The sequence below is a fragment of the Triturus cristatus genome, chromosome 12 (genome assembly GCF_964204655.1).
Source record: "Triturus cristatus chromosome 12, aTriCri1.1, whole genome shotgun sequence".
Lineage (NCBI taxonomy): Eukaryota > Metazoa > Chordata > Amphibia > Caudata > Salamandridae > Triturus > Triturus cristatus.
The window spans coordinates 283,964,306-283,983,636 of NC_140595.1; positions in this window are offsets into that span (position 1 = coordinate 283,964,306).

Here is a 19,331-nt window from a genome sequence, read left to right on the forward strand (position 1 = left end):
AACTCATTCATCTCCGGCACACGGAGAGAGCACTCGGGTGTGCATGTGATATGGAGTTATAAGGTGTTTTGACACTATATTCATACGTCTATTCACGTGACAGAGTGCATGAACAGCACTATAAATATTTGAGACATTTTTGGACTTATCCACTTTAGCACATCAATTGATGTCTGTTTTTCTGTTGACAGGTTTGCCCCTGACGAAGGGACAGTTTGCCCTGAAATGCATTGGGCGCTGCTCTCCTCAAACTTTTGAAACATAATAATGATTGTAATAATGACTGAAAGTTGAACTTTTTGTTTGTTATGTATAATGTACAATAAATTGTTTTGTTTGATATGTTGCAAGATATAATTAGTAAAAATTCTTAAGAGGAAAAGATAAAAGATTAAGAGTATATGGTTTCATTGATGTATATCATTCACAGCAGTGCACAATTCAACCCAGGTTTAATTTCTTGGACATGAGTATCAGGGCCAGAATGGCCCCAGGGACTCCATCCCCTACAGCTGGCCATGACTTAATGGGAGAAGGGAGCTGTGCAGCCCCTCTCCCTGGGGCGATTTTGGCCCGGGGTCCCATTCCTTGCCAGGGGCCTTGCTGAAATTTAATGGAGGGAGGGGGGCCAAAAGGCCCCCCTCCCAGGGCCTATTTTGGCCCTGGGGAACCCATCCCTGGGGGACTGGCCATCACTTAATGGAGATGGGGTGCTGCGCAGCTTCCCTGCTTGGGCCGGGGGATGGGTTGGGAGGATCGGCCCTCTTTCTGGGCTTATTTTGGCTCTGGGGACCCCATCCCATGGGGCCCAACCATGAATCCCTAGGGACCATTGACCCCACACAGGGCACCCAGTGTAGCTTGATGGGGACCGTGGGGAGAGCCTCAAGGCCCCCGTAGTCCCAGCCGGATACCCACCTCCTGCGAGAACCGGCACTGCTGTCGCACACAGGGAGCTGCTGGAAATGCAGCTCCTTGCGTGCAAGATCAATCCTTCATCTATTTCCCTGCCAGCATGTCTGTGGGCAGGAAAAGAGATGAAAACTCCACTTCCAGCAAGCGGGAGCAGTTTGACAGCTCCCACTTGCTGGAACTGGAGTGCTTGCTTTTGCTTGGTGGGAGCTGTCAAAGCTCCTGCCAAGCAAAAGCAAACACCTATGTCCCAGGGGTGGGCACCCCGGGACATAGAAGGAGCTGGTTCGGGGAGGGTGGCGGTCCCCAGGGCCATGAATAACTCCAGGAGGGGCGCCGTGCTGCCCACTCCTTTCATTTTCAAGGGTTTGCTCCAGGGAGGTGATAGTCCCTGAGGCCCAGAATTGCCGGGATGGGAGCTGTGCTGCCCCCTCCTTCTAAAAGAAATACAGCCTCGGGGAGGTGGTGGCCCCCAGGGCCAAGGATCTGTGTGGACCCCCTCTTAAATGTTTATTTTGGCTCCGGGAGGTGTTTTTCAGCCCAGGGGATGCACACTGCCCTACCATAATTTTATTTTTTTGGAAATAGCCCCGGGGAGGTGGTGGTTGCCTGGCCGGTCCACGTGGTCCCGCATTAATATTCCCACAGGCACCACATACCCCCTCCATTTTTAAAACCTAACTTTGGCATGCCCCTCAGACCTGGTCCACCTCGGGGCTACAATTATAACAACAGCAAGAGACTGTACTTGTGTTTTTTTTTCAATTCATGGTGAAATTCACAAAAATCAAAGTGAATTTAAACAAATGTTTTTTTGCTATGGTGGGGTCCCTACAGACCAAGGCTAAAGGGTTAGGGTATTCATACCCTGCCCCTTTTTCTTTTTGGGGCATTTTTGTCGGAACTAAAGCTGAAGCCGAGTCCCAAAATGGCTACCAACACTTCCTGGTTGAAGTGTTTGCAGCCGATCAGAGGTCTGCAGATCTCTGCATGAGCTTGTTATTATTTGCGAAAGCTTCACGACCCTAGATATCCAAATTTGGATTTCCTTTAATTTCTCGACAACTACTACACAGATTTACACCAAAACAAAAAACGTGATCTGCGAAACAAAATCTACCTTTCTTCCAAATTTTGTGTAATTCCGTCCAGCGGTTCGGGCTGCAGGTGTGTCTAAAGACTCAATGGAAACTTACATGGGAAACACACTTTTTTTGATCCCCTTTTTCTCGGCCCTCACTTGACAGATCACTACAAAACTTTCCACGCACAACTAGAATTACGGACACAATTGTGTTGGGAACATTTTATGAAGATTCGTCAGAAGATACTAAAGTTATAGGAAAGTCAAAAAATGCTTTTCCTATGGAAACATGGTCCTAAAAAAACTTCCTACTGGTGAAGGCCAGTAGGAGATACATATATATATCTTCACTGAAAAAAAGCAAAGCTTATAGGGACGTTATAGTTAGGTTCAGGTTTCATATGCACAAAAGAAAGGAAATTCAGCTGTTATAGTTATCGAGCTAACTATAACTCACGCCCCCACATCACTCATGACATGGTCAGTGACATCACTGATGACATCTCAAATCGCATCACTGATGACATAATCCAGTGAGTGCAAGTGTTTCATAAACATTTCTGAGGCTTAAAGATATATACTACGCCAAACAGTTAAATTACTATTCTCTCTGTACTAATAATGAGTGATACTGTTTCTAACATGTCATCTGAGTGGCTGTGTGACTGTCTGTATCAGTGTGTGACTGGGTGTCTGAGTGGATGCATGGGTGTGTGAGTGTCTGTATGGAACTGTAAGTGGGTGTGTGAGTTGCTGTATAGGTCTGTCAGTGGGTATGTCAGTGGCTGTATGGGTCTGTGAGTGGTTTTCTGTGTGTGTGAGTGGCTGTGTGAGTTGTTTTATGGGTGTGTCAGTGGTTGTGCAGGTATATGAGTAGGAGTGTGAGTGGTTGTATGGGTATATAGGTGGGTGTGTGGAGTGGTTGTATGGGTCTGTGAGTGGGTGCAAGTGGTTTTGTTTGTGTGTGAGTGGGTGTGAGAGTGGTTGTATGAATGTGAGTGGGTGTGCGAGTGGATGTATGGGTCTGTGAGTGGGTGTGTGAGTAGTTGTATGGGTGTGTGAGTGGTTCTGTGGATGATGTCATCAGTGATGTCAACAGTGATGTTATTTGAGATGTCATCAATGATGTCATCAGTGATGTCACTGGCCATGTCATGAGTAATGTAATAAGTGAGGTCATAAGCTGTGCATGTAGGTGTAAGTTATAGTTAGCTCAGGTAACTCTAACTGCTGAATTTCTATGGTTTTGTGTGTGTGAAATCTGAGCCTAACTATAACATCCATCCGTGCAACCTTAGATGTTTCCAGTGACTTCCTAAAGTTTTTTTTATGTATTTCCTAACTAAGACGTCCTTATAATCTTAGTTTTTTGGGGTGAATTACGAAAGTTTTAAAAATTTTATTTCCTAACTGTAACCTGTAACCTTTGAGAGTGGGTGTGTGAGTGGCAGTATAGGTTGGTGAGAGGGGGTCTGAGTGGTTTTGTGGGTGTGTGAGTGGCTGTATGGGTCTGTGAGTGGCTATATGAATAGCTGTATGGGTCGGTGACTGGGTGTGTGAGTGGGTTTATGGGTCTGTGAGTAGGTGTGTGAGTGTCTGTATGAGTGTATGAGTGGGTGTGTGATTAGTTTTTTAAGGGTATGCGAGTGGGTGTGTGAGTGAATTTGTGAGTTGGTGCATGAGTGTCTGAGTGGCTGTATGGGTCTGTGAGTGGGTATGAGTAGCTGTGTGGGTGTGTAAGTTGGTTTGTGAGTGGCTGTGCAGGTGTGGGATTGGGTTTGGGTTTGGGAGTGGCTGTTTGTGAGTGGGTGTGTAAGTGGCTGGGTCTGTAAGTGGGTATGTGAATGGTTTTGTAGGTGTGTGAGTGTCTGTATGGGTCTGTGAGGGGGTATTTAAGTGGTTATGTGGATGTGTGAGTGGATGTTTGGGTCTCTGAGTGGGTGTGTGAGTGTTTTTGTGGGTGTGTGAGTAACTGCAGGGGTATGTGTGTGATTGACTGTGTAGGTCTGTGACTGGATGTGAGAGTGGCAAGATGGGTGTGTGAGTGGGTATCTGAGTATCTGTGTGGGTGTGGCAGTAGCTGTATGAGTGACTGGGCCTCACCTGCCCCTTTATCCAACAAGAGTCCACAGTTTTGTACAAAATATCAACCCAACTGGAGTACTTTCTACTGATTAATTAGTAAGTGCTAACTCGTTGAGTATATGTCTAGAGCATATTCTACACTACAGCTGCGTGATGGACCACAAGAAAATGTCTCCAGTGACCTTGTGTGGATTTTGTTTAAAAAACAAGGGGACCCCACACGTTTGTGACCTAGGGTAAGTAATTAGTTCAGAAAGACAGTGGTCTGGTGAGGTCAAGGATCCTCAGGTAGCAAGGCTACAATTGTTAAGTTTAAGAATAATTCAATTACATTCATTGATATATTGAACCCAGTCGGATCCAGTTCAGAAATGTATGCAAGGACACAGAAGAATAGAGGAAGGCATCACATTTTATTTAACATCATAAAATGGAGTAGCTTCCGTTTCTGTCATTTTTGCATTTCAAGAGTATACATTATATACAGTGCTCACACATACATAAGTGAGGGTGCGTGAAGTGAAGTGTTTAGTGACAATAAAAACTTTGCATTGCATTGAAAAAAACAGATCAAAAGAACCCAGATGGTTTAGACAGTTTGAGGGAACTTTGAAATTGTAGTCGACGGCGTTTCGATCTTAGTAATTCAAGATCATCATCAGGACAATGTAAAGTGCGAGCACGTAAGATCTAAAATAGGGGAAAGTAGTAAATTAGTTCTGTGTCCTAAAAACAAGATGTAATAAACACTGGCGTTGTAGTGATTAAGTAGTCTGGCGCAATGAGGGCGCGTAAGCGTTAATCCTAATGGCCAAGTTAATGAAGCATCGGAGCAGTTAATGTGATGCTACATCGATCGAAAATAGTTCAAGGCGGGACATTCCTATTAATATGGCGCTGGAAGGTGAGGTTGTGATAAATTAATGGGCCTTGTATAAGTTGTAAGGTGCGCAATTCTGATAGCGGGGGAGTAGGACTTGCTGTGCTTGTGAAATGCACCTGGTGAAATGAGGCGTGCAGTTGGAGATCTCGCGCCATGCATGAAATTAGTTAGAACCGTTAGTGCTAGGAACCAAGGGAACAAAGTATCTAACCAGAAATTGTGATGCTATGGCGATTATAATTCAAGACGGAACAATTAAATCTATACGGCGCCGGTGAAGTGACGATTAATATTGAATGAAGGCGTGCAAGGTGAGATGTCACGCCATGCATGATGATTAATAAGGGAGGCAATCCGTGGTAGCGGCAAGGCCAGGGGGACTTACTACGTGAATATTAGCAAGGGTAAGGTCCGAAGAGCCAGACTTAGTTGGCCGAGGGATCCTGAACGGGGGATAAGGGCCCGCGTTGACGTAGGGACACGTAGGAAGAGTCAACAGTCCCGGTGATGCTGGAGATGAGAAAAACGGGGATTAATAGGTAGAAGGAACCGCATGCGGGCGGCGTGGACCCAGGAGTCAAACTTACTTGGAAGAGTGATTATTCCGGAGTGATCAAATCCCGGAGTGAGACGCGCTGTCAGCAGTCCGTAGTGTGTGGCGTGTGTAATCGCGGAGCATGCTGATGAAGCCTAGGATTGGATTCGCACATGCGTGGACCATAAGTATGGTACAGAAGCCTTGTAGCCTAACGGAGTAAAAAGTCAGCCATGTTGGATGAGGGAATTCTACACGCACATGAAGGCGCAGGGGATTAACTGTAGTTATGTGAGGCTAAAAAAAGAAGGAATTATGGCCTTAATACTATTGATGAGTGGAATATGATTCTGTAAAGCTACAAGTCTCTATGCTGATACTGACTCTTTGCGCGTGACACTAGAGCCTCTGGGCCTCATGCTCACCGTACCATCCACTATGACGTTCATGTAACTGTGTTTTATTTTAACCCTTCAAGTATGAATTAAGACTATAACAGCATTCTGTGTATAAGCGGCCATCTGTGTATTCACATCGCTATGCCTTGTCACTCCTTCTAATTCAGATAGTAATTCCTTCTTTTTTTAGCCTCACATAACTACAGTTAATCCCTTGCACCTTCATGCGCGTGTAGAATTCCCTCATCCAACATGGCTGCCTTTTTACTCCGTTAGGCTACAAGGCTTCTGTACCATACTTATGGTCCACGCATGCGCGAATCCAATCCTAGGCTTCATCAGCATGCTCCGCGGTTACACATGTCACACGCTACGGACTGCTGCCAGCGTGACTCACTCCGGGATTTGATCACTCCAGAATAATCACTCTTCCAAGTAAGTTTGACTCCTGGGTTCACGCCGCCCGCATGCGGTTCCTTCTACCTATTAATTCCCGTTTTTCTCGTCTCCAGCATCACCGGGACTGTTGACTCTTCCTACGTGTCCCTACGTCAACACGGGCCCTTATCTCCCGTTCAGGATCCCTCGGCCAACTAAGTCTGGCTCTTCGGACCTTACCCTTGCTAATATTCATGTAGTAAGTCCCCCTGGCCTTGCCGCTACCACGGATTGCCTCCCTTATTAATCATCATGCATGGCGTGACATCTCACCTTGCACGCCTTCATTCAATTTTAATCGTCACTTCACCGGCGCCGTATAGATTTAATTTTTCCGCCTTGAATTATAATCGTCATAGCATCACAATTTCTGGTTAGATACTTCGTTCCCTTGGTTCCTAGCACTAACGGTTCTAACTAATTTCATGCATGGCGTGAGATCTCCAACTGCACGCCTCATTTCACCAGGTGCATTTCACAAGCACAGCAAGTCCTACTCCCCCGCTATCAGAATTGCGCACCTTACAACTTATACAAGGCCCATTCATTTATCACAACCTCACCTTCCAGCGCCATATTAATAGGAATGTCCCGCCTTTAACTATTTTCGATCGATGTAGCATCACATTAACTGCTCCGATGCTTCATTAACTTGGCCATTAGGATTAACGCTTACGCGCCCTCATTGCTCCAGACTACTTAATCACTACAACGCCAGTGTTTATTAAATCTTGTTTTTAGGACACAGAACTAATTTACTACTTTCCCCTATTTTAGATCTTACGTGCTCGCACTTTACATTGTCCTGATGATGATCTTGAATTACTAAGATCGAAACACCGTCGACTACAATTTCAAAGTTCCCTCAAACTGACTAAACCATCTGGGTTCTTTTGATCTGTTTTTTTCAATGCGATGCAAAGTGTTTATTGTCACTAAACACTTCACTTCACGCACCCTCACTTATGTATGTGTGAGCACTGTATATAATGTATACTCTTGAAATGCAAAAATGACAGAAACGGAAGCTACTCCATTTTATGATGTTAAATAAAATGGGATGCCTTCCTCTATTCTTCTGTGTCCTTGCATACATTTCTGAACTGGATCCGACTGGGTTCAATATATCAATGAATGTAATTGAATTATTATTAAACTTTACAATTGTAGCCTTGCTACCTGAGGATCCTTGACCTCACCAGACCACTGTCTTTCTGAACTTGTGTGGATTTCGGCATTGTGATTGTTCTTTGTGCGTCTTTATCCATTAATCCGTGATTACATGAATCTTCCTATAGAGAAGACAACGAGACTGCAAATAGGTAAATCTCCACCAAATGAGGATACTTATCTTAACTATATAAAGTAAGTGCTTCTTTGTTTGGTCGAGATGTCCTCATATTGTTTGGCATCAAGAAGGTATCAATAAAATTGGTGGAAAATGTGTGGGGGACCTTTTTTGTAAGCTGCCCATCATACTGGCATAAGGCAGAAAGACCTTTACATAATACTAAGGTGGATGGGGCGGGCCAATGGGGCGAGCCTTCCAGGTGATTTTACACATTTGCATGCACATAGTAATGTAAAGGGAGAACCATGAAGCCTGCTCTCACTAGGGGAGGCCAAGAAAGAACCCACTTGTCACAATCACTAAGGATGATACTCCAATAGATCATGTATGCATTCATGGGGAAGGGGGGCCGCATGACCCCTTTCCTGGCCTGATTTTGGCACTGGGGACCACACCCCGGGGGTCCGGGCTCTTAATGCTGAATGCTGGGTGCCTTGGCACCACACAGGCCACCCAGTGTGCATTGTTGGGGACTGCGGAGGGAGCCTTAATGTCTCAGCTGTCCCTGCTGGCTCCCCGCCTCCAATGGGAGCAGGCATTGCATGTAGGGAACAGCCAAAAATGCAGCTCCCTACATGCGAGAGCAATCCTTTCATCTGTTTTCCTGCCTGCTGATGAATAGTCTGCACCCAGCGGGCGGGAGCGGTTTTCCTGCTCCCAGCCGGTGGGATCAGACTTACTGTTTGCCTTCACTTGGCGGGAGGTATGAAAACTCCCGCCAGGTGATAGCAAACATCTATGTCCCCAGGGTGGGCACCTCAGGACATGGGGAGCTGGACGTAGGTGGTGGCGGTTCCCAGGGCAATTAATAGCTCAAGGAGGGGGGCACGCGGCCCCTTTCCTTTGTTATTCCAGGGCCTGCCCCTTGGAGATGGTGGTCCCCAGGGACGTAAATGGCCCAGGAGGTGGGCTGCGTGGCCCTCCTCCCCTTTATCTTTATTTTTCCTGGGCCCAGGGAAGTGGTGGTCCCTCGGGCTGTAAAAAACCTACAAAGAGCCTCTCTCATATTTGCACATTGACCTGGCCCCAGAGCGGTGGCGGTCCCCGGGCCCATATTGCCATGAGGATGGGTGCTGCATGCACCTCCCTCCCCATAAAATATATTTAAATACATCCCCGGGACTTGGCCCACCTGGGGGCTGAAATACGAAGAAGCACGAGTGGCCATGCTTATTTTTTTATTAATTTCCACACAAATTCACAAAGCCGGCGCGATTTTCATTGTTAAAATGTAAAAAAAAAGTTGCCCAGGCGCGGTCCCTGGAAGACACCAGCACCAGGCCTCGTACCCTATGCTATCCTATGATAGATTCTCAAATGTTGCCAATTATTTTGTTTAAATACATTCACAGACTCACTCAGAAACTAATGCACACACTCAGAGACCCACTCACACTCTCTTACACCCATTCAGATCCACTCAGAGGCTCATGCGCCTACTTGCAGACCACTCATGCACCCACTCAATGACCTACTGAGATACTTATTCATCTACTCACAGACTCAGACACTCACACACCCACTGAGACAGTCATGCACCCACTGACAGGCCCACTGAGATACTCATGAACCCACTCAGATACACTCAGACACTCATGTACCTGCTCACAGACCCACTCAGAAACTGATGCATCCACTCACAGACCCACTCAGACACTGATGCACCCACTCACAGATCCAATCAGACAATCATGCACCCACTCCTAGACCCACTGAGAGACACATGCACCAACTCACATACCCACTGAGACACTCATAGATACAATCAGATACTCAGTCACTCACAAAGTCAGACACTTATGCACCCACTCAAAGGCCGACTCAGACACTCATGCACCCACTGATATACCCAGATACTTATGGACCCACTTACAGACCCACCCAGACACTCCTGCACTGACTCACAGACATACTCAGAGAAACAACCACCTACTCATATAACCACTGAGACAATCACACACCAATTCACAAACCCACTTAGAAACTCACACACCCACTCAGAGCCACTCATACACTGACAAACCCATTCACAGACCGACTCAGACCCTGTTGCATCCACTCACGGACCTACTCAGACACTCATACATCCACTCATAGACACACTCAGAGACACAAGCACCTACTCACATACCTGAGACTGCCATACACCCAGTCATAAACTCACTCGCCCACTCACAGTCCCAGACACTCACACACCCAATACAAAACACTTAGGCACCCACTCACATACCTATTCCGACACTGGCGTACCCACTCACAGACCCACTCAGACACTTACACACCCACTCAGAGACACACTCAGATACTGACACACCCACTCACAAACATACTCAAGTAGCCACTCATAGACCCACTGAGAGATACATGCACCCACTTACATACCCACTGAGACACTCACAGACACAATCAGATACACACACGCTCACTCACAGACCAAGTCAAACAGTTATGCACTCTCTCACAGACCCAAATGCACCCACTCACATACCCACTCAGACACTCATGCACCCACTGATAGACCCACTGAGACACTTATGCACCCACTGACAGACCCACTCAGACACTCATGCACCCATTTAGAGACTCATGCGCCATTCACAGACCCACTCAGACACATATGCACACACCCACAGACCCAATCAGACACTCCTGCACCCACTCACAGATGCACTCAGAGAAACAACCTTCTACTCACATATCCACTGAAAAATAATGCACCCACTCTAAGACCCACTCAGACACTCACTCACTCAGAGCCACTCAGACACTGACACACCCTCTCACAGACCCACTCAGGCACTCATGCACCCACTCATAGACATACTCAGAGACACAAGCACCTGCTCACATACCCACTGAGACTGTCATGCACCCACTCATAGAGTCACACATCCACTCACAAACCCACTCAGACACTCACACACCCACTCACAAACCCACTCAGACACCGATGTACCCACTCACAGACCCACTCAGATACTCATGCACCAACTCATTTGCCCATTCAGACACCTATGTACCCACTCACAGACCCACTCAGACACTTACACACCTACTCAGACACTTACACACCCACTCACAGACACACTCAGACACTCACACAGCCAGTCACTCACCCATTCAGAGACTCATGCATACTCTCATAGACCCATTCAGACACTGACTCCCCCAGTTAGATACAATGAGTGACTTATATAGCTGAGAGTTTAAAATGAGCTGGTGTCAATTGAAGGCCTGCTTTTGTTGTGCGAATTCACAATGTATTCGTGAAGTCAAAAAAAGAACTTAAAAAAAGGGATTTTAAAAGAAAATTAACCATAGGAAAATAGGGTGGCTCTGAGAAGAGCCTTTGTGTTTATTGTGTGTAGATAACTACACATAAAACTGGATACAGTGTTTCGAGTTGTTTGGGACCAAACTGTTACCTTTCTCTGTGAAATTAACATCATCACTTAGATACCATCTATTTCAAAGTGTAAGTTGTTGTTGTAGGTAGAGGTCATGTTATTGTCTCTGAGGAATACAGAAACCGTTTTATCTATCTGTGGACAGAATTTGTTTGACCACTTCAATTTCTGCCTTTGACATATGTTGGAGACTAACAAGGCAGACTGAGGGAGAGTACCATTAACTGAACAAAAGTATCCTTCATTAGGATTTCCATTCCTACCCCAGTAAGTGTGCCTAGGTCATTGCCATCACAGTGCACAATCATGAGGTCTGGATGTTGGCATTCCATAATGCTTTGAACCAAAGGCAGCAATTTATGCCAGAGATTTAACCCTCTCTGGCCAACCCTACGTAATGTCCACATTAGGCAAACCCAAGTCTCGGTCAATGCCACTCTTTCAAGCACACTCTGTAGCCCAAAACACAAAGCTATGACCCACAATCCACACTCTAACCATTTTGAAGGCAAGGAGGAGTAGCACACATGAGAAGGTTGTAGTTGAATGAAACAGTTTTCAAAATGAAAGGCAGTTCAAATAGAGGACAGGATCTGGTTTAAAAAATAACATGTTTGATCGGCTGGTGTAACTATGCAAGTAGCTAAAACTAGGTATTGACTTTTAAGGAAAAGTAAGTAGATCTTTGATTGGCTCTGGTAAAAATATAAAAATGGAATAGAATGCTGAATATGTTTTTTTATTCAAACAGTCAACCACACCTGCTGCACTTGATTTTGAAGGTAGTATGCTCCTTCTAGAATGTGTTGTGGACTTTTGAACTACTGGTTGAGTGTTTGGAGTGTTCCAAAGGGGGTTGCTATGGAAACTCAGCTAAGAGACTGTGGGAGAAAGGGTATTAAACAGACTGTAGTGTATTAGTCAAACTCAGACTGGTTTTGAGTTATTAATAATTAAGAAGGCTTTATTTTCTTAGTCAGACATATGTTATAAAGTTTATTGTAGTTTGAATGTAGATTGCTTAATCCTTTTTCACACTCCCGTAGGTATTCGCAAATTTGTCACAAAGTTATACTGGAGGTCTGCGTTGAGAGTGGCGACGAATTCGCGAATACGCCCAAAAACACTACCATTTTGAGTTTCTTTACAGAAGTGCAAGAAAGGGTTGAGAAACACTGACCATTAACAAGTAGAATAATAAAAGTAAAATATGGAACAGATGTTTCAATTTGCTAACTACCACAGTGTCACTGAGAACAAAATTGATAAGTATGCCATTAGTGGTTGCTTTGTATGAGAGAGGTGCACTTTTCTTATGCTTAGTTTTCATATTTTCGGTGAGAGTACAATGTAACTGAAAATGTCAAAATTAATTACTGACCACCCAGCTCAATTAACAGGTATGTGAATTAGCGTAGTTTAAACAAAAATTGATTGAAAAGATATGTGCTTACATGAGGTTGATGAAAGAGTGTATGATATATACAAAATTATTGATACATTTATTTAGATAGGTGCTGAAGTACTGATACTGCTAATAACCCGTACAGACAGTGTAACCAGTATTCAATAAGATTATGGGAAACAAAAATAAATAAGCATTGGCAAAGCCAGTGGGTCTGAAAAGGCACAATAACATCAATTACAGTGAAGGTAAAGGACAGGGCTTTAAACATACAAATGCAAAGCATTGTGGGATTTGTGGTTTTTCAATTGAGGATGAACTTATATCAGTGACAATATTTGATGTCAACCAACTAATCAGAACTGATTTGCCAGTGTATTAAAAGAATTGTTCACAGGTACTCACTGATGTGAAATATTGGAACTTTAATGACATTTTCACTAACCACTTCCACTGTTAGTACTTTTTTACTGTTTAGGTATTTGGCTCATTCTGAGTCCTTCCTCACTGCTATTTAAAGATCAAATCAGAGCAGACCTTTGTTTTTGCATATGATTAGGACTCATGTATGTGTCGAAACGCGTTATCCTGACACTGCTGCTAAGATTAAAGGATTGTCACTATAGATTGGCTGGTGAGCCTGTATTCATGTCTCCAAAGGAGGAGTATGTGCTTCTATCGAAATATTTTGGGGATTGATGCTCCCTAACAGGCCACAACCCAAAAGGCTGGGCGTCCTGAGCATCGCATTACTTTTGAATCATTATTTGAACAGGATGCCCGCCGGCTGCACTCGTAAAGTGGATGGAATGGTCGAGGCTGGGCCACCGTCGTAATGGAGACCCGTCCGTTTCATATTGGAAACTTTCTTGGAACCAGGCAGGGTTGTGGGGGTACTTGAAACCATTGCAAGCCATGATGGCGGGATTTTCATCAAAGGCAATGGAAAGAAAATGACAGTGAATTTGGTTCTACAAAGCGAACGGAGCGACCATGGATAATTGTAACCATGATATTTGTCCCAGCCGCACATGGAATTGAATCCTTTAAAGGCGTTATGAGGACATAAGTTATGTACAGAAATCTAAGGCAAAATAACATCAATTACAATTAAGGTAAAGGACAGGGCTTTAAACATACAACTGCAAAGCATTGTGGGATTTGTTGTTTTTCAATTGAGGACGAACTTATATCAGTGACAATATTTGATGTGAACCAACTAATCAAACTGATTTGCCAGTGTATTAAAAGAACTGTTCATAGGTACTCACTGATGTCAGATATTGGAACTTTAATGACGTTTTCACTGACCACTTTCACTATTAGTCCTTTTTTAGTGTTTAGGTATTTGGCTCATTATGAGTCCTTCTCCACTGTTATTTAAAGATCAAATCAGCGTCGACCTTTGTTTTTGCATATGATTAAGACTCGTGTATGAGTCGAAACGCGTTATGATGACACTGCTGTCAAGATTAAAGGATTGTCACTATCGATTGGCTGGTGGGCCTGTATTCATGTCTCCAAAGGAGGAGTATGTCTTTCTTTGGGAATATTTTGGGGATTGATGCTCCCTAACAGGCCCCGACCCGAAAGGCTCAGCGTCCTGAGCATCGCATGACTTTTGGATCATTAATTTGAACAGGATGCCCGCCAGCTGCACTCCTAAAGTGGATGAAATGGTCGAGGCTGGGCCACCATCGTAATGGAGGCCCGCCCGTTTGATATTGGAAACTTTCTTGGAACCAGCCAGGGTTTGTGGGGGTACTTGAAACCCTTGCATGCCATGACAATGGGATTTTCATCAAAGGCAATGGAAAGAAAATTACAGTGAATTTGGTTCTAACAAAGCGATAGCGCAATCTTGGATAATTTTTACCATGATATTTGTCCCAGCTACACATGGATTTAAATCTTTTAAAGGTGTTATGAGGACATAAAGTTATGTACAGAAATCTAAGGCAAAATAACATCAATTACAATTAAGGTAAAGGATAGGGCTTTAAACATACAACCTCAAAGCATTGTGGGATTTGTGGTTTTTCAATTGAGGACGAACTTATATCAGTGACAATATTTGATGTAAACCAACTAATCATAACTGATTTGCCAGTGTATAAGAAGAACTGTTCAAAGGTACTCACTGATGTCAGATATTGGAACTTTAATGAAATTTTCACTTACCACTTCCACTGTTAGTCCTTTTTTAGTGTTTAGGTATTTGGCTCATTATGAGTCCTTCCCCACTGTTATTTAAAGATCAAATCAGCACCGACCTTTGTTTTTGCATATGATTAAGACTTGTGTATGAGTCGAAACGTGTTATGCTGACACTGCTGCCAAGATTAAAGGATTGTCATTTTCGATTGGCTGTTGGGCCCGTATTCATGTCTCCAAAGGGGGAGTATGTGTTTCTTTGGAAATATTTTGGGGATTGATGCTCCCTAACTGGCCCGACCTGAAAGACTGGGCGTCCTGAGCATCGCATGACTTTTGTGCGATATATTAGCCAACCGCTCCACTAGGAACTTGACGAACTCAGCGGGCAGGTGCTCTGCGCGTGAGGGTGGGATTCACGTATACATTAGTTTCAACACTTCCAGAGAAGAGATAGCAGGCATTCACAGTGTTTCCAGTTCATGGTTTCCTTAATGAAGACGAGCGAATGTGTTTCGGCTTCTTGCCTTTCTCAATGCTCATATATAATCCAGAAGCTTTGTTACAAAATCAATTTAGAGCAGCCCAATCCATGCTTTAATTGGAGGGTTCACTCATAGACAGCAAAAGAGGACTACTATACTGTTATTGACATTGCCTCAACCTGGCTGCCACATTGTACAATGTTTATTCTTTTTATTCAATGTGACACCCATTAATTTCCATGATATAAAGTCTGTATCACAATGTGAAATGATATGGAAAGTCACCATGTCCATTTATGCAAGATGTGTAAATGGCTTGTTTAGTCCTCTTTTACAATACATCACTGTCGCATTGAATAAAAAGGAATAAACATTGTGCAATATGGCAGCCAGATTGAGGCAATGTCAATAACAGGATATAGAGATTTGTCAAGTCCTCAGTGTCCGTTACAAATGCTGGCCATTGTTTGCTTCTTAGATTATTAGTCATTACTAGTGTAACCTTTATTATGACAGGAGCCAATTTTACATCTCTAAATGGGCCTATGAAAAATTTGCACTAAATGCCTGATGGTCGCTATCAGTTCTTGGATATTACCTTCATGTCATATAGATCAGGCCATATATAGTTATCCACCAATATGTAATCTATTCTTGAGGTACATGACCCTCTTTTAAAAGTTGGACAAGGTGGACAATCAGATTGTGTATTGCCATTTCCAATTTTCAGACCATGATCTATAATTAGGTCTACAAGTTGAACTCCTACCTTTGATGTTCTTATATTAGCAGATGAAGCTGCCCTAAGTGTTTTTGTTACTACTACAGAATTAAATTATGGGGCATTATAACAAGGGACAGGAGGTATTCGTATGTTACAGTCCCCTGCTGCAATTTTTATGGCTCTCTGATTAAACTGCCCCATCAGGTCATCTATTTTATCCACTATGGGTGATTAAATATTTGGGGGAACGGATCTATTGTACATATTCACTAGGGCTATGCATTTTAGTCCTGTTGAAGTAGCAATTTTAATTCCATGGGCTAACAAATCTCTTGAGTTAGATGGGAATAGTCTCACCACTGGAATCAGGTCAAAGCTTAACCATATCAAGAATCCACCTGACAGACTCCCTGCCGGGGAGAGGATTGCATTTTCACTAAACGTGAGGAAACCTGATCTATGAATTGGGTTAATAGCCCATGCCTCCTGAAGAAATATAATATGGTGCCTATCAATAAACAATCCCCACTCTGGATCTGAGAGTTTTGATTTAATTCCTACAACGTTCCAGCATAGCATATTTATGTAATCACCCTCGACACAGTATTTGCAAGGGTAACTCTCCATGTATCAATATGTGTACTTCAGTGTTTAAGGGTCTTCTACATTCAGGCCTTACAATAAGATTTGTATCGGAGAATAAGTTATGCGATGTCCCTTCGACTATAGGAGAGAAGTGTCCATTCCTTTTATAAGGAGATTTAAAATCACGCTCCACCTTGTCACCTCCAAGTCAATCAATATCTGATATGTCTGTTACATGCGAATGTTCCCTACTTTTGCACTGATCGGTACATATCAATGTTTTTGTTCCTTTGCACTAGTTTAGTTTACTATATGCCCCGGAAGATTCATCTTTAGCCTTATCTGTAAAGTGCTGTTGGATCTAAAGCACAGTTCAAGTGCAATTAATCCTTTTGCAAGAGCCTTATTTCTGAAATCCACACCTATATAACACAACTGCGAATCCTCAGAAGCAAATCCCTCTGCGTTGACTATATCCTCACCTAATATTGATCGACATCCCCTCTTGTACCTTATCCCGTTTACCAGTGCGTCGTGAGTTTTGCGAGAGCCTTTCTGAATTTTAGGAATGTTAATCATGTAGATATCAAATGGTTTGCCAGTATTATTATTAGAGTTAGCCTTTCTCTTACCTTCTTTACAATTTCGTGAGAAGGTGTCGTTAGGTCTGGATGGCATATCCAGCATTAGGGACTTTGCATTTATCGGAGCTCAGGCCTGCCTAGAAATGTCATGTACCGGTATCTTTTTCTGTCTATTTTGCCTCAGATACTCCTTATTTACATATTTACCTTGACCAATATGTGAATTACAAACTGCAGTATTATTTAGATGGGCTGAAGATAACCTTGCATTTCCACCTTCCCTTAGTTGGATTGTCTCTGTAACTAAAGCAAAGAGACTATCCAGCTTGTCATTTAATACTCTGGCCAGTCTTCCCGTGCAATCCCTTAGCCTTATTATTTGACCCATTATCACGTTCAGTTGTACATCCAGCCCTCAGTATCTTTAACTTCAATATTCTTTGTGGGGTCATCGCCCTTGGTTACACAAGAGTGGTTATCCTCTAGGTTCTTCAAAACTACATATTGGTTAGAGCATTCCACATTACTTACTGTTACATTCCCTTCAGGGCTTACTTCATTTAATGATTCCGGATGGACATATGCTGTGGGGAGTAGAGATCTTCCAGTGCGAGAAGCCTCTAATACAATGTCTTCAAGTGGCTTAACAAAATAGGTTACAATGCTCATCTGTGTTTTAGCCTTCTTCCCAACTAATCTTTTTCTCCTTCCTTGCTGGTTTGTCTCCTTATCCTTGTCTTTGGGGGCTAGTAGCCCCTCGACTTCCTCAAGAAGCTTGTCGATTTCGCCAAGGGTACAATTTTCAGCTGCATGTCTTGGAATTTTCCTTGCACTCCATGTTCCAGGTATTTTATCTAATGCCTTCCTCTTAACCATAGCTAATGATGTCTTAGATTGTTCCTGTTACAAAATAAGCTAATTTAACACTTCAATATTTATACTACTAGAGGAATCACTGCACACAATGTGGCTCTTACACCTGGTAGTCCTACCTCTCAACACATTTTAAAGATCACAAAGCCTGGGCCCTTTTCCCACTGACTTCTACAAGATAGCGATGTACTTACAGTCAGAGCCAAGGGGTATGGCGCTGCCCTGCCTCTTCATGTCACTGACTTTATTAATTTAATGCCGTGTCAATGTGGGACCAACGAGTATTGGTATTGTCGTCTTGGAGGACTGAAATGTATGTTGAGAAACCTAGGTGCATCTACATGGTTTGTGACACTGAATTGTTCAGAGTACGCCTTGGATAACTTGCTTGAATATTTGAGAGAAGCAAACTCAAACATTAAAAACATCAATGTGAAGACAGCAGGAGAACTTTGCTCTTTGGATCCTGCTAATGTTTGTAGATATTTTAACCACAGGTTTCAAGCCATTATGTCTTTTCATCTGCAACAAAAGAAATCCTCATCTTGATGCATTTCTGGTTTCTTTTGGCACGAAGAGCACCAAGCAAGAGTTGCTCCTCATATTCACATGCTGTTATGGATAAATGATGCACCGAAGTTTGGAACAGACAGTGTTGACTTTGTACTCTCCTTCATAGAACAGTATGTGACATGCAACATCCCGAAAGACAATGATGAAAAAGGCTTGAGACAATAAGTTTGCACTTTCAAACACATAGATGTGGCAAGTACTATCGTCGAAAGTACAGATCTAAAGGAATATTTTACACAAGATGTCATTTCCCAAGGAAAAGTGAACAGCTTTTTATCTGCAGTCAGACATAGACTGACAGTAAAATTAGTGAAAAACACATATCACCTGAGAAGAACAGAGGCTTCCAAGCATATTAAGGACTATAACCCTGTGATTGTCAAAATATTGAATGATAATATTGATATATAATTTGTTAAAGTCAACTCTATCGCTGTTGCTCGTTTTGCCACTTCGTGTATTCCAAATTAAGAGAAGACCGAGATGAAGGATATGTGGGAGGAGATTTCAACTGAAAAGACTCTAACCAAGAATTTGTACAGCTTCAGCTTCAAAATGCTTTCCCATAGAGAGATAGGCTCCTATGAATGCTGTTGAGCTCAGCCAGTTTGTACTCGAAGTCAAGGAGAATTGTTTGGGTAAGTCTAGGCCTTGCTAGCACATAAATTAGAGTGCTGTAGTCTTTCCCGGAAATGAAATACATAGCAGAGTTCTACCATGAAAGTACAGACATTGTGAAATCAATTATGTTGGACACATACTATCCAAGAAAGAGTCCACATCTAGAAAACATGGGCCTTTATGAAATACTTCAGTACTACAGATATAGGAAATATTTAACAGAAAACGTAGAAG